Raw genomic sequence first — 13,913 nt, forward strand, 5'->3', positions numbered from 1 at the left:
ACCAGGATATCTTTGAGGCAGGTGCAGTTATGACAGATGTTACAAAGCCCGAGACAGCGCACTGCTTCCCCTGTTTGTTGTTAATTGGATAGTTCCTCCACAGAAATCACCTTGGTTCCTCATGGAGAAATGACTGTTTCCCACCTATTAAAACCATGTATTTCTCCAAGGAACTGTACTTTCTTTTAGTGTTCCAGGCAACATCTTCTGTTGATCATGAACTATCAGGGGACATTAACATTTGTTTTGCTTTTCCTTCCACCTCTTCTAAACTGACCCTGACCAGGTACATTCTCAGCCTCACCAATGTAAAATTTCAATTATCTGGAAATGCTGTCTCTTTTAAGAACCATCCACTAAGCAGATGTTTTTCCTTTCAATTCTGTAACATGAAGAGGAAACATTTTCTGGAATGTAATTTTTAGAAGAGTTGATATGCATAAGCAAAGAAGGCAGGATAGGTTCATTGTTCAGCCAACCTGACTCAGTTACCTAAAGTCTGTGTAAACTTGGACAGGTAACTTAACCCACCTTTTTCCACAAGATGGGGGCAAGGAATAGCTCCTAACTCAGAGGGTTGTTGGGATAATTAAATTGTTAAACTACAAAAAGCTCTTACAAGAGTATCTGGAACGTATTAAGCACTCCATAAGTGGCTAATATTATGTTTTTACTTCTATTGACCAAATACACTACAAAAAAAGCAATCTCCGTTCCATCCACTATCTTGCATTTACTAGGGCAGGAAAATATGCTGGTCTAGAGAATGAGAAACTCACACCTTTCTTAGCTCCCCTTTGGAGGCAAGAAATAACCTTCCCATGCCGCCTAATTAACTCTCCTGTTAATTAAATTTTCATACATATTTGTCTTTACTCCTCACCTGGACGTTCTGATCTTTGAGAGCAGGTTCTCTGTGTCAGTCTTCTTTGTACAAACCAGAATACTAAACATAGCAACTTTCATATCATAGTAGATTTAATTTTCAGAAAGATATTTTCCAGTCAACCAGAAAGAATAATTACCCCTAAATCCTCACTCATCTTGGCGTATTGAGGTTTTACTTTTGATTTGGCCGTTTCTCAGGACACACCCTTGGTGTTGCAAATTGTGTTTGCTGCCTACACTGCTTGCTTTGGTGTTGTGATCTTCAAAGTGACTTCCAGGCCAAATAACCAGGTGATAAAATAATTAGGGGCTACTTCTGGGAGCGGTATGGGAAATTTTAACTGAGTCCCTGACATAGTGTTTTCCTTCTGCCCTCAAATGTTATTGGACTACCAGACTTAATCATTTTGAAGAAATTTTTTGAATTGTAGATAGTCTAATGAGGAATGCTATGATCATTTAGGAGCTCAAAGTGAGTGGCCATTGTCATAAAGGATTTCATGAAATAGTTGAGAACTGAGATAGATTTTCTATTCTAAGGAGATTGAAGTGTCCCTGCCTGTCTGACGAGCATGATTTCACATCACATGGCAGAGCCTTCCCATGTCCAGGCTGGTTACAATGGGTACTCTAACAGAAAAAAAGAACCCAGAAAAGACTTCACATGTCAGCGATCAATAGAAATGTATCACGTAGTGCTAAATGCCTAAGTGATAATTAATAGCTAGTCCTTAATTAAATAAATCCAATGAGTACGAAGAGCTTTGATGTCATCTTCTCACCAAACTATGAAGCTTCGACCATGTGTAAAAGGGACTTTTTCCCTTTATGAAGCTTTATATTGAGGCTGCTACATTTAAAAATGTAGTTTTTGTTTTGTTTTGTTTTGTTTTGTTTTGTTTGTTTTTTAGTGTTGTAAGCTCTGTGAAACCAGTATTCTATTACTCTGGCATTTTGAATATAAAGCTCTATGTTAATCAGCTAATCATAAGAAATGTAAAGGCCTGTTGGAAACTGTTGTGATTCTAAACTATTAATTTAAGCACCTGAAGAACCAGGGCTCTGTCTTATTTATTATTTTCCACCAGCACTGCCATATCCCAAGCACTCAATACATGTATAACGAATTAATTTATATTCAGTTTAGATATACTAGTGTGTATTTTACTGAATTCTGTTTTAAAAATTAGTAGATCACATATAATATTTTGAGTTTTACTTATAACTTATACTTCACTATCAATTGGAAAAGGTAACAAGAACATACAATAACAATCTGCCACATTTGGCAACAGAAATTCAAACTAGCCAGCCAAAACAATAATGATCGTCATGATTGTTATAATTCTACTAGCTTATAGCTCAAACTATACCTTGAAAAATGCCTGAGTATTTTCTCATCTGTGCTAGGATCCCCAATGGCAAATTCAGATGTCCTTTAGTTTCTCTGTTTACTTCAGATATTTTTTCTCTATTTGCAGTATAAATTTATCAGAAAAACAGAATTTGAGACCATTATATGTCTTTGTTATAGTATTTGTGTGTGTGTGTGTGTGTGTAAATGATAATCCAGTGTTTTCCAAACCTGCCTTATCAGAATTCCACATCAAGCTCAGAGTATGAAAAGTATAACCATTTGGGCCTCCATCCACTCACAACTGAATGGACCCTCTAATGATTAAGGATGACAGATAAAATATAAGATACCTTGTTAAATGTGAATTTCAGATTGAGAGTGAATACTTCTTTAGTCCATATTGGGGACATACTTATACTACAAAAATATTCAATGCTTATCTGAAATTCAAATTTAACTGACATCTCAGTTTTATAATTTTTTGCTTTGTTTTGTTTCAGGATTTTTTTCTTTTTAATAAATGTGGGAATCCTATCAAGGGTAGCAATGAGCAATCTGTATTTCCTGTTATTTCCAAGCTAACTTTTTAAAAACTGGGTCTTATTTTTGTTCAAGTTCTTTTTCTTTGTTTATTCTTTTTTTTCAAATCCACATTTCAACTTAAACCAAAGAGCTATCACACAAGATATATATTTTTCAAAGTTGAGGAGTTAACTATTTCTTATATAACACTACTTAAATTTATTCATGATTAAATAAAAGCATTTAAAATTTATTTACCATAAAATATCTGTTTCAAATGTCTTATTATTTAGGTGTTACTTAACTTACAGAGGTTGTATCCATCATTTTATTTTTTAGTCAAAAAATTTCCACATATATTTATTGTTATACAAGAGCTGTGGTCATCCTATATGGTTTGTTTACATGAAATTAAACACATAGCTAAGAAAATAGGATGAAAACATGCGAGGGTCTTTTCCACCAGGACAAAGCTCTAGATATTTTCTAGTGAAAGTAGTTCAGTTCTGAAAGTTTTGCATGGATTTAGAATGAGGAAAGTTGATAACTAATACTTCTTTAACAATTACCCTAAAAGCGGGGGTGGGGGGAAGCAGAAAACAAATGGCCTGTTAAGGTGAGTACAATCAGGTCTCAGGGGAGGAATTCTTTAATCCTTGTAGCTTGTAATAGAGAGTTAGGACATAAAGTGTGAAAATGCCAGAGCAGCACCAAGAAATCCTAGAAAGACTCAGTAGGTACAGAGAATCAAGATTATATATGAGCAGTAGCTGGGAACCCAGGGTCTGAGAAGCACCACACATTCCATACAAACCCCTGAGCCCAGATACCATGGGAACAGCTGATCCTCCACAAACATGTGTTGATATGTGGAGATGAGATGGGTCCTGACATGCTGTCTGGATGTTATGAGCAAGGTGAAGGGTAACCAAGGGGACCAGACTGAGAGCATGGAGCTGCGTAAATCCCAGCTGTAAATCCAGAAAGGATGCCTGTGCTTGAATATTCCTTTTGCCCCCAGCTAATGTGTGTACTGACCTGTGTTAAGGAGCTTGGAAATATTTCTAAGTAATTTGGTTCCCATAAATAGAATGTCTTCTTCAGGTGTTATGTGATGAGGAACTAAAAATAATTAGTGCCAATGATCCTCAGACCTTCCAACACCTGAAAGAGCTAAAAGAAAAAAAAAATAGAGGTGGAGAGGACTAAACTTAGATGGTGTTTTTAAAAAAGTATTCTCTACTGGGGGAAGCTGGTAGGAAGTTTTCCTGGAAAAATTTCTAATAAATTGGACCATTCAGGCACATTCCTCGTTGCTCATTAAAAAAATGTAAAACATAATTATTAAGTCCATTTAGTATGATCTGTAAGTGGTTGCTTGAGGAAATGTGTTGCAATTTGTTTTATACACCTGGCTTTGAATACTATAAATGTTCATTTAAAAAATAGATAAATTCTGAAGCTTTTAAAATGCATCATCCCAAGTCTATACTGCTTTTGAATTCGGAGTCAAACTGAAATTCTATGAGGGGCAAATTTTATTTAAAATTGGCAAAAGACAGCTTTGGTTCAGGCAAAAGGGAAAAAAGTATAAACAAGTAATAAAATCAGACTTCCTGGAGTGCTGAGTTGTGAAACTTTTGATTTCAAAAAATACTGGGTATTTATTGGGAGTTTCACTTATGCCTTTTAAGTGCTCTGTGAAATACAAATAGGAGATAGAAATGGGAATCTTATGGGGAAAAGAAATGAAAAACTGAAGTCCCCTTCATTTTTCCTTTTTTCAAAAATGACGAATGAGTCAACCAGGACTCCACACGGATTGTCTCAGCTATTTGCTTTGGCTCCAAAATACTTAAGGAATAGTACTGGATGGAAAAAGCCATTACTTCAGGTTACAGTTTTTCAGTGACAAAAGCCAACCATGGTGACACACAAATCATAAACAACACTGGCCTTTGATCCATCTAACTTGTTGGTTTAAAAGGTACTTATTTTGGGAAATGTACCTAGATGTAGACTTCAGGGATGCCCTTCACAGAATTTGCCTGAGCTCAGACAAATCTTCAGTGCCAAATGTTTTTATTCTCCTGTCTCACTTTCTTGTCTTTTCCAATATCCTATCTGACCAAATATTTTTTTATCAAGGTGTCATGTTTTCTCTCAAATACTAACAAATCAAAACTGAAAGTGGGGATAGTACTACCAAATTTACAAAAATAAAAAGAAGTATAAGAGAGTATTATGAAAAAATATATGCCTATGAGTTGGGTAATCTAGGTGAAATGAACAAAGTCCTAGAGACATATCAAGGTTGAATCACAAAGAAATAGAAAATCTGAACAGACCCATAACCAGTCAGGAGATTGAATTAGTAATCAACAACTTCTCAACAACAATGAAAAAAGCCCAGACCTGATGGCTTCACTGGTGAATTCTACCAAATATTTATGTAAAAAAATAAGTAACACTGATCTTCCTCAAACTCTTCTAAAAAATTGAACAAGAGGGACTACTTTCTAACTCATTTTTTGAGGACAACATTACCCTGATACAACAGCTACTCAAAGGCACTATAGAGAAAGAATACTACAAACCAATATGTTATAAACATTGATGTAAAAATCCTTATCAAAATACTAGAACAATGAATTCATCAGCATATTAAGACAATTATACACCATGACCACATGGAATTTGTTCTTAAAATATAAGGATGATTCAATATGTAAAAATAAATCAGTGTAATATACCACTTGAACAGAATGAAGGAAAAAAATAAGAGCATCTCAATAGACATAGAAGAAGCAACTGACAAAATTCAACATCCTTTCATGATAAAAAGGAAAGCACAACAAACTAAACAAACAAGGAATAGATAGAAACTACCTCAGTATAATAAAGGTCATATATGAAAAACTCGCAGTTACCATTATAATCAGTGTTAAAAGACTGAAAACTTTTTGTCTAACAGAAGAGAAAAAAAAATAGATGTCCACTTTTACCTTGTCTAGTTAACATAGTACTGCAAGTACTAGCCAGAATAATTAGACAAGAAAAAGAAATAAAAGACATCCAAATTGGAAAGGAAGAAGTAAAATTATTTCCGCTCACAGATGATATGATCTTGTATGTAGGAACACTGAAAAGTGCACAAAAAACTGTCAGAATTAATAAATTCAGCAAGGTAGTAGGATATAAAAACAAAAAACAAAAATCAGTTGCATTTTTATATACCAAGAATGAACAATCTGAAAAGGAAATTAAGAAAACAATTCATTTATGACAGTTTAAAAAAGAATAACATACTTAGAAATTAACTTACCAAGGAGGTGAAAGACTTATACACAAAAAACTATAAAACATTGCTGAAAGAAATTAAAGAAGACAAATAAATGAAAAGACATTCTGTATTCGTGGGCTGGAAGAAAATATTGTTAGAATGTTAATATTACAAAAGCAATCTGCAGCTTCAATTTAATCTTTATCAAAAGCCAAACAATATTTTTGTGAAGAAATAGAAAAATCCATTCTAAAATTCATACAGAATCTCAAGAGATCCCCCAATAGCCAAAACAATCTTGTAAAAGAAGAACAAAGTTGGAGGACTCACACTTCTTGATTTAAAAACTTACTATAAAGCTACAGCAATGATGCTTACATAAAACAGACATATAGAACAATGAACGGAATAGAAAGAGAGCCCAGAAATAAGGCCTTACATATATGATCGAATAATTTTCAACAAGGGTGCCAAGACCGTTTAATGGGGAAAAGACCATCTCTTCAACAGATGGTGCTGGGAAAACTGGACAACCATATTCAAAAGAATAAAATTAGAACCTTACCTTATATTATATATACAAATTAACTCAAAATAGATCAAGGAGCTAAAAATAAAATCTAAAACTATAAACTTTTAAAAGAAAACATAGAGGAAAATCTTCATGACAAAGAATGTGGCAAATGATTTCTTGAATATGATACCAAAACACAGGCCACAGAAGAAAAAAACAGATAAATTGTACTTTCACAAATATAACAACTTCTTCTTCCTCTTCTTCTTCTTCTTCCTCTTCTTCTTCTTCTTCTTCTTCTTCTTCTTCTTCTTCTTCTTCTTCTTCTTCTTCTTCTTCTTCTTCGTCTTCGTCTTCGTCTTCGTCTTCGTCTTCTTCTTCTTCGTCTTCTTCATCTTCGTCTTCTTCGTCGTCTTCTTCGTCGTCTTCTTCGTCGTCTTCTTCTTCTTCTTCTTCTTCGTCGTCGTCGTCGTCGTCGTCGTCGTCGTTGTTGTCGTCGTCATTGTTGTCTTCGTCTTCTTCTTTTGCATCGAAGAACACTATCAACAGATTACAAAGGCAACTCACAGAGTGGGAGAAAATATTTGCAAATTACATATCTGATGAAGAATTAATGTCCAGAATACATAGACAATTCTTAACAATAAAAATGAAACAACCCAATGGAAAAAATGGGCAAAGGAATTGAATAGATATTTCTTCAAATAAGATATACAGATGGCCAATAGGCACATGAAAAGATGTTCAACATCACTAATCATTAGGAAAATGCAGATTAAAATCATTATGAGTTACCATTTCACACCCATTTGGAAGACTACTATTAAAAATAAAAAAAAAAACATGAAAATAAAATAAGTGTTAACACAGATGAAGAAATTGGAACTTTTGTGTACTGTTTGTAGGAATGTAAAATTGTACAGCCACTGTAGAAACAGTATGGCATGGCGGTTCTTCAGAAATTAAACAAAGAAGTAATTCCACTGCTGGGTGTCTACACAAAAGAACAGATAGCAGGGACTCAAACAGGTTTTTGTACACCAGAATTCATAGCAGCATTATTCATAATAGCCCCAAAATGGAAACTACCTTAATGTTTCTCAATGGATGAACAGATAAATAAAATATATTATATACATACAATGGAATATTATTGAACTTTGAAAAGGAAGAAAATTCTGATACATGCACAATATGGGCGAACCTTGAAGACATGATGCTAAGTGAAATAAGCCAGACACAGAAGGACAAATATTATATAATTCCACTTATGAAGTACCTAAAGTAGTCAAATTCAGAGACAGGAAGTATAATAGAGGCTACCAGGGATAGAAGGGAAGGGAGAATGGGAAGTTATTGTTTAATGGGTACAGTTTCAGTTTGGGATGATGCAAAATTCTAGAGATGGATAATGATGCTGGTTGTACAACAATGTGAATGTACTTAATGTCACTTAACTGTACACTTAAAAATGATTACGATGGTAAATTGTTATATATATATATATATTTAGTACAATATTTAAAAATCCTAAAAAAACAATTGAATAGGTAGATTATAGATTATCTTCTGACACAGCTGCTACCAGTAACATAAGTGGGCAGACATACACTCATCTAACTGTGGTGGTATAAAATCGTACTAAAAAAAAAAAAAAATCTTTTGAACACAGGGAAACAACAAAGTATGCAAGAATTGTGGGAACTGGAAAGGAAGTGGGAGCAAACAGCAAAGAAATGTCTGGGGGAGGTGAGATTGAAAAAAACAGTTTGGGACCAGCTTCTGAAAAGCCTTGAATGCCATGCTAAGAATTTTGGACTTTATCCTTCAGGTGATGAAAAGCTGCCAGATCACTTTTAACAAAAGAATGCTTGACCAGACAAATATTGGGAATAAAACTCTTAAGAAAACATGGAACATGGAGTTAAACTGAATGCAGGAAACCAATTATACAGTGAGGGAAAGGGAAGTATAAATTTATGAGTGAGCAATTAAATGTATTTATGGAAATTGATTTTCTCAAAATAACTCTAGTGTGTTAAATCTTTCCTTTCTGGTATTTTTTTTTTTTTAACGTGGAGAAGGAAATACCCACAAGTCTGGGGTTTATGCTTCAAGCATAATCTCCATTCACTGTAGCCACTCACAGGGGCTTGGCCATTCCGATTGATAGGATATGACTATGATTATGATTAATAAAGCTATGACTTCACTCCAGTAAAACCTGCTCTGATCTGAACAGAGCAGATCAAGAAAGAAAACAGACACCTGCTCCAAACCCAATGGAAAGATATTCTTATGATAATCTTTGATTTTGTGCCAGAAAATGACAAGAAAAAAAAGAAAAAATATAAATATGTATATACATGTACATTTAGAATATGTCCCTAAATTCTTTTACAAAGTATAATCTTAGATCTGTGATAATTAGATTAAATGGGAAACAAGATACTCAAAATGAGATCAGGCTTGAGGCTACTGAAATATTCTTGCTGATTCTTTATTTTTACTTCCTGAGATCACGGGTTAAGTTCCTTAACAGTTGCTTACCCCAGATTTTCCCTTATGCGATCTGAAAAGACTTGTTTTTTTTCTGATATGATGGTCTGACACAATATAACAGGAGACTTTTGGTAGTTAGAGCATCATGAAGACATTGGTCGGTATACTATGACGTCAGAAGTAGTCTCTTGCTATTGAAGGAGAACCTTTGAGTTACACAATGCTGGGTCGACAGTTACCTACTCTCATGGCCCTTCCCTACCATATGTCATCTTTTAGCAGGGAAGACTGGCTCCTTGCCATACTTCCATACCTCTGCATAGGAGATTGGCAACATTTACCACCTATCCAAGATCTTGACTAATTCTGGCCAGAGACAGATGACAACTTGCCTGGTTTTGAGAGGATGCATGCTGCTGCTCTACCTCTGAGGAAACCAGACCATCCTCAGACTCCTAATGCTTTCAGCCTCAGTGAGGTCATGCTATCAGGTCAGAGCTTTATCACATGTATTCTTTCTTTCTCAGTCATTTTTTCATATCTTCTTTATGTATGCTAAATGGAGTTACCCAAAAAGGCAAAAAAATGATAATTGTATAATATAGAATTTAAAAATATTCTCTATGATATGTGAGCATCCTAATGTTCTGCAAGCCCCATAAGAATTCAAAACAGGAGCAACAATCACATTTAGAACTTTACAACCAACTTGATTTATTAGTAAAAATCCAGCAGATACAGACTGGGCAGGAGGCAGGAAGAGGAGCAAGGAGAGCCAGGGGGCAGCGGGTGGGTTGGTGTGAGCTCTTTCGGGAGGGTAGATTTTAAAGCAGGAATCAGTGGCAGGGTTGGGAGCACCTCTGTCTAAAATGTATATTGTCTGAATCTCAAAAACCTTATGTTGAGTGAAAGAAGCCTCATTTATGTAAAACTCTAGAATAAATCTATTGTGGAAAAGAATCAGGAGAGTGATTGCTCTTAGAGAGCTTCCTGGGATGATGGTAATGTTCTCTATCTTGACAGAGGCTTGGGTTACACAGTGTTTGCTTTTATCAAAATTCAGAAAAATGCCCTTATGATTCCATTTCATTACTTATTTGTTTTGTCTCAAAAGAAATATTGAAATCTGGTTAATTATATGCTTGCTAAAGTGTTTAGGGGAAAGTGTCCTGATATCTGCATAAAGCAATATACTTTGAAATGCACAGATAATATGGATTAATGGAGGAATAGAAAGACAGATAAATGGATAGATATGCAAGAAAGCAGTATAACAAAATGATATTGGTAGAATCTAGGTGATGAATATATAGGTGTTTACTATAAAATCCATTCAACTATAAAATCCATTCAACTGTAAAATTCAGAATAAAATTCTGAAAATTTTAATATAAATGTTAAGAAAAAGATACTGTCATTCACTTTATTTCTGAACAAATGGAGACCTATTTGTTGGACTATTCTCTTTTTATAATACCAATGCTTCTGAAAAAGTTAAGGACATTGAAATCATTGATGCACTTATACCAATTTCCTCATGTGTTTTCTCTTGATAAGTAGTGGAGTTTAGAACAGAAACAGAAGATGTTAATTGTTGATGGTGGTGGCAGTGGTAAGAAAGATGGTGGTGTCAGTGTTGATAATGGCAGTGAGCAATTGCATTTAGATGATGTGGGTCTTAGTTAGGGCAAGGTCAAAAAAGGATAATCCAGCACTAGAAAACAGAGGGTGCATAATGCAAAATGGAAAGGTGCCCCAAATCAATTTTACCCATTTTAACATTTGCCTTAGTTTGGTCCTAATCACGCAAAAGGGGAAGAAAGAAAAGGAGTGAGGGCACTCAGTGAAGGTTTGTAAGTGAAAGAAGGAGAGAATCATTGCGTTGACTCTAAGTTTCCAGAAAAAAACGAATAGGAATTTAATCAACATTTTATGTTGTTGAAGAATAAGTAGATGTATAAATAATGAGTGGGTCTAGGATTTAATGCAAACAAGAGATATCTACTAAAACTCTGGGTTTTCAGAATAAAACCTATACATTCCCGACTAGTTATCTTCTATTCTCATAAAAAAAGAATCTCTCATTTGTCAAGTTAAACTTGCCACCTGTGCCCTTAAGAGGTGCAAACCCTAACGCTTCTAGGAAGGCCTTCAGTTAACTTGTGTGGGCAGCTGGCCCATCAAGACAAGACAAGAGCTAATAGAGACTGCATTGTAGCCAACCATGACTCTCATAAGTTACAGACCATTTACGCACACAAAACAAATATATAAACCGTAATAGCCCTGGATCTGCTAGGTCTCGCCCTCAGTGTGGAACCCTTTCTTCATAACTCCCTCCTCAAATTTCAAAGTTCTCGTTCTTCATTTATTGATCCTTTCCATAAACTGTAGCCTCATCTCAGTTATCCTCAAGCAAGGGTTTAAAAAATAGTCTCGATTCTTTGCCCTCTAACTGTCTGAAAAATGTAGCTCATACTGTCTGCCACCAAGTCCTTTCCACCCACTCTCCTAACTCTTCAGAACCTTACTTCCAGTCCTGCTTCTCAACCTACACTTTCTCACTCTTGTCTAAATCTGTGCCATCTAATTCAGCAGCCATGAAACACAGGGAACTACTGAACATTTGAAATGTGGTTCATTTGAATTGAGATTTGCTGTGAGTGTAAAATATATGCTGGATTTCAAAGACAGTACAAAATAGAGAATGTAAAACATAAATTTTATATTGAGTACATGTTTAATAATAATAATAATATTTTTGATATGTTGCGTTATATAAATTTTTAAACTTAACTTTCTCTGTTTCTTTGTGTTGTGGTTACTAGAAAACCTGAACTCACACATGAGTTTCACATATTGGACCATGCTGATACAGAAAAGGTCTTTTCTCAGCCATTTTCTTTCTTGCCCTCCTTGCAGCATTTGCAACTGTTATGTCCCTCCACCTTCCACCTCTTTCTTGAAATTCTCTCCCTGTTTTCTTGTTTGCTGCAAAAATCTAATCCTTTCCCACTTCTCATCTTTTGAATTAAAGTAATCACAAAGCAGCAGTCAGAACCCTATGCAAGCAGTACCTCTCCAGAGCTGAAACACTTAAATTTTATGCTACATCACTGGCCATGTTGAAATTCACGCATGCCAAAGGAAAGGAGAGAGAAACTGTCCAAGGAAATTGTTACAGGTAAATTCGAATTGCATAAAGACAGGTAGGTAAAGGTGAAGAATGGGAGAAAACACTGAAAACGGTTTTACACACATACTTCCCCCCGCCATGCCCTGCACAGACAGCTCGCTGGCCTTGTTTATCTTGGTGAAATGCTCTCCTCCTTTTGCAACCTGCCAAACTGTCCACAATGCGATCTTTTCTACCAAAGCCTTTCCTCTGTCCTCCACACCACAGCATGGAAGAACTTGCTCTAATTGTCACCTACTAAAGAGAATATTTTCTATCACTGAACATTTTAAAGCCATTAGTGTGTGTGTGTGTGTGTGTGTGTGTGCATGTGTGTGAGAGTACACGTGTGTGTGACTTAGCTAATGAAACTGAAAGTTCTTGGAGAGCAAGAGTCAAATCTGATCACCAGCCCCCAGGAGATGAGTAATCAAGAAGGCTAGTCAGTGAAGAAGGCCACATGCAGAAAGACAAAAGAGAAGAGCAAATTAATATTTTGTGTATTGTTCTCCCTCTATATTCATTCTTTCTATCCCTCTCTCTGTCTCATTCTACAAACACACACATATTTATGTGTGTGTGTATATATATATATACACACACATACACACACATTCACACATACATATATATGTATATATATGTATCTATCTATATCTGACTGTATAGATGGATAGATAGATAGATAGATAGATAGATAGATAGATAGATAGATAGATATTGATAGCTATCTCAAGTCCAGGACTAGGATGATATGGGGGAGGCACCTTAGGGGCAAAATTTAAGGAGGAATCCTCAGGGTATAGAAAGGGATCTCTACACATCTGTATCTGTACATCTATTATCTTGGTCTCTATCAGCAATACCATTTACTAGATATTTGCACACCTAGGCAAGGTACTTGATCTCTCTGTGGCCTTATTGGAAGAGTAATAGTACATAACTCAGTGTTGTTATGAGGATTAAGTAAATTATTGCACATAAAGTACCAAAAAGACATTGTCTAACAATATTCTCAATACATTTCACTATTATTAATAATCATTATTACAATAATATAAAATACGATTTACTTAAACTAGCAAAAATTTAAGTTGAAGCACCTAGAATTAGGTGGTCCAAAGTTGTATTAATTTAGAAAAAGAGTTTCATGTGAGTGTGTTTATGCTACTTCTGTTCTTGTAGCAGTGCAAATTGGATTATATACTCTTTGAACAGAGAGCAAATAAACTTAGTTCAAAAATAAAATGTTTTATTCTGCGAGTGGTAAAATCAAACTGGAAAATTCTAATTAGTCCCATCTGCACTTATTCCTGCTATTATTTGTAATATATGCTATAGATTTTTTTTTAACAGTGATCAAATATTACAGGACCTCACAAGAGCTTAAATGCTGAATTTTAATTTTAAATCTTGTGCTTTTTCATGAGTGTGGGAAGCATTGGGCAGAAAAATGCACTTTCAGCTGGGTGGAGGGCAGTGGGGTCCACTGACTTTATTTTCACTATTAAAACCTGTATAAAAATAACATTATTATGACACAGTGAAACCCCCTACAATATGTTGAAATGACTAAGAAAAGAAAATAAAAGGAGGAAAACTTTAAGTGGGTTTGATTTTGAAAGCCAAATATTTTTAGAAAAATGTAATAAAACCTGCTTATTTCTTTCTT

Source organism: Pteropus alecto, unplaced genomic scaffold, assembly GCF_000325575.1.
Source record: "Pteropus alecto unplaced genomic scaffold, ASM32557v1 scaffold45, whole genome shotgun sequence".
In the NCBI taxonomy this organism is placed as follows: Eukaryota; Metazoa; Chordata; class Mammalia; order Chiroptera; family Pteropodidae; genus Pteropus; species Pteropus alecto.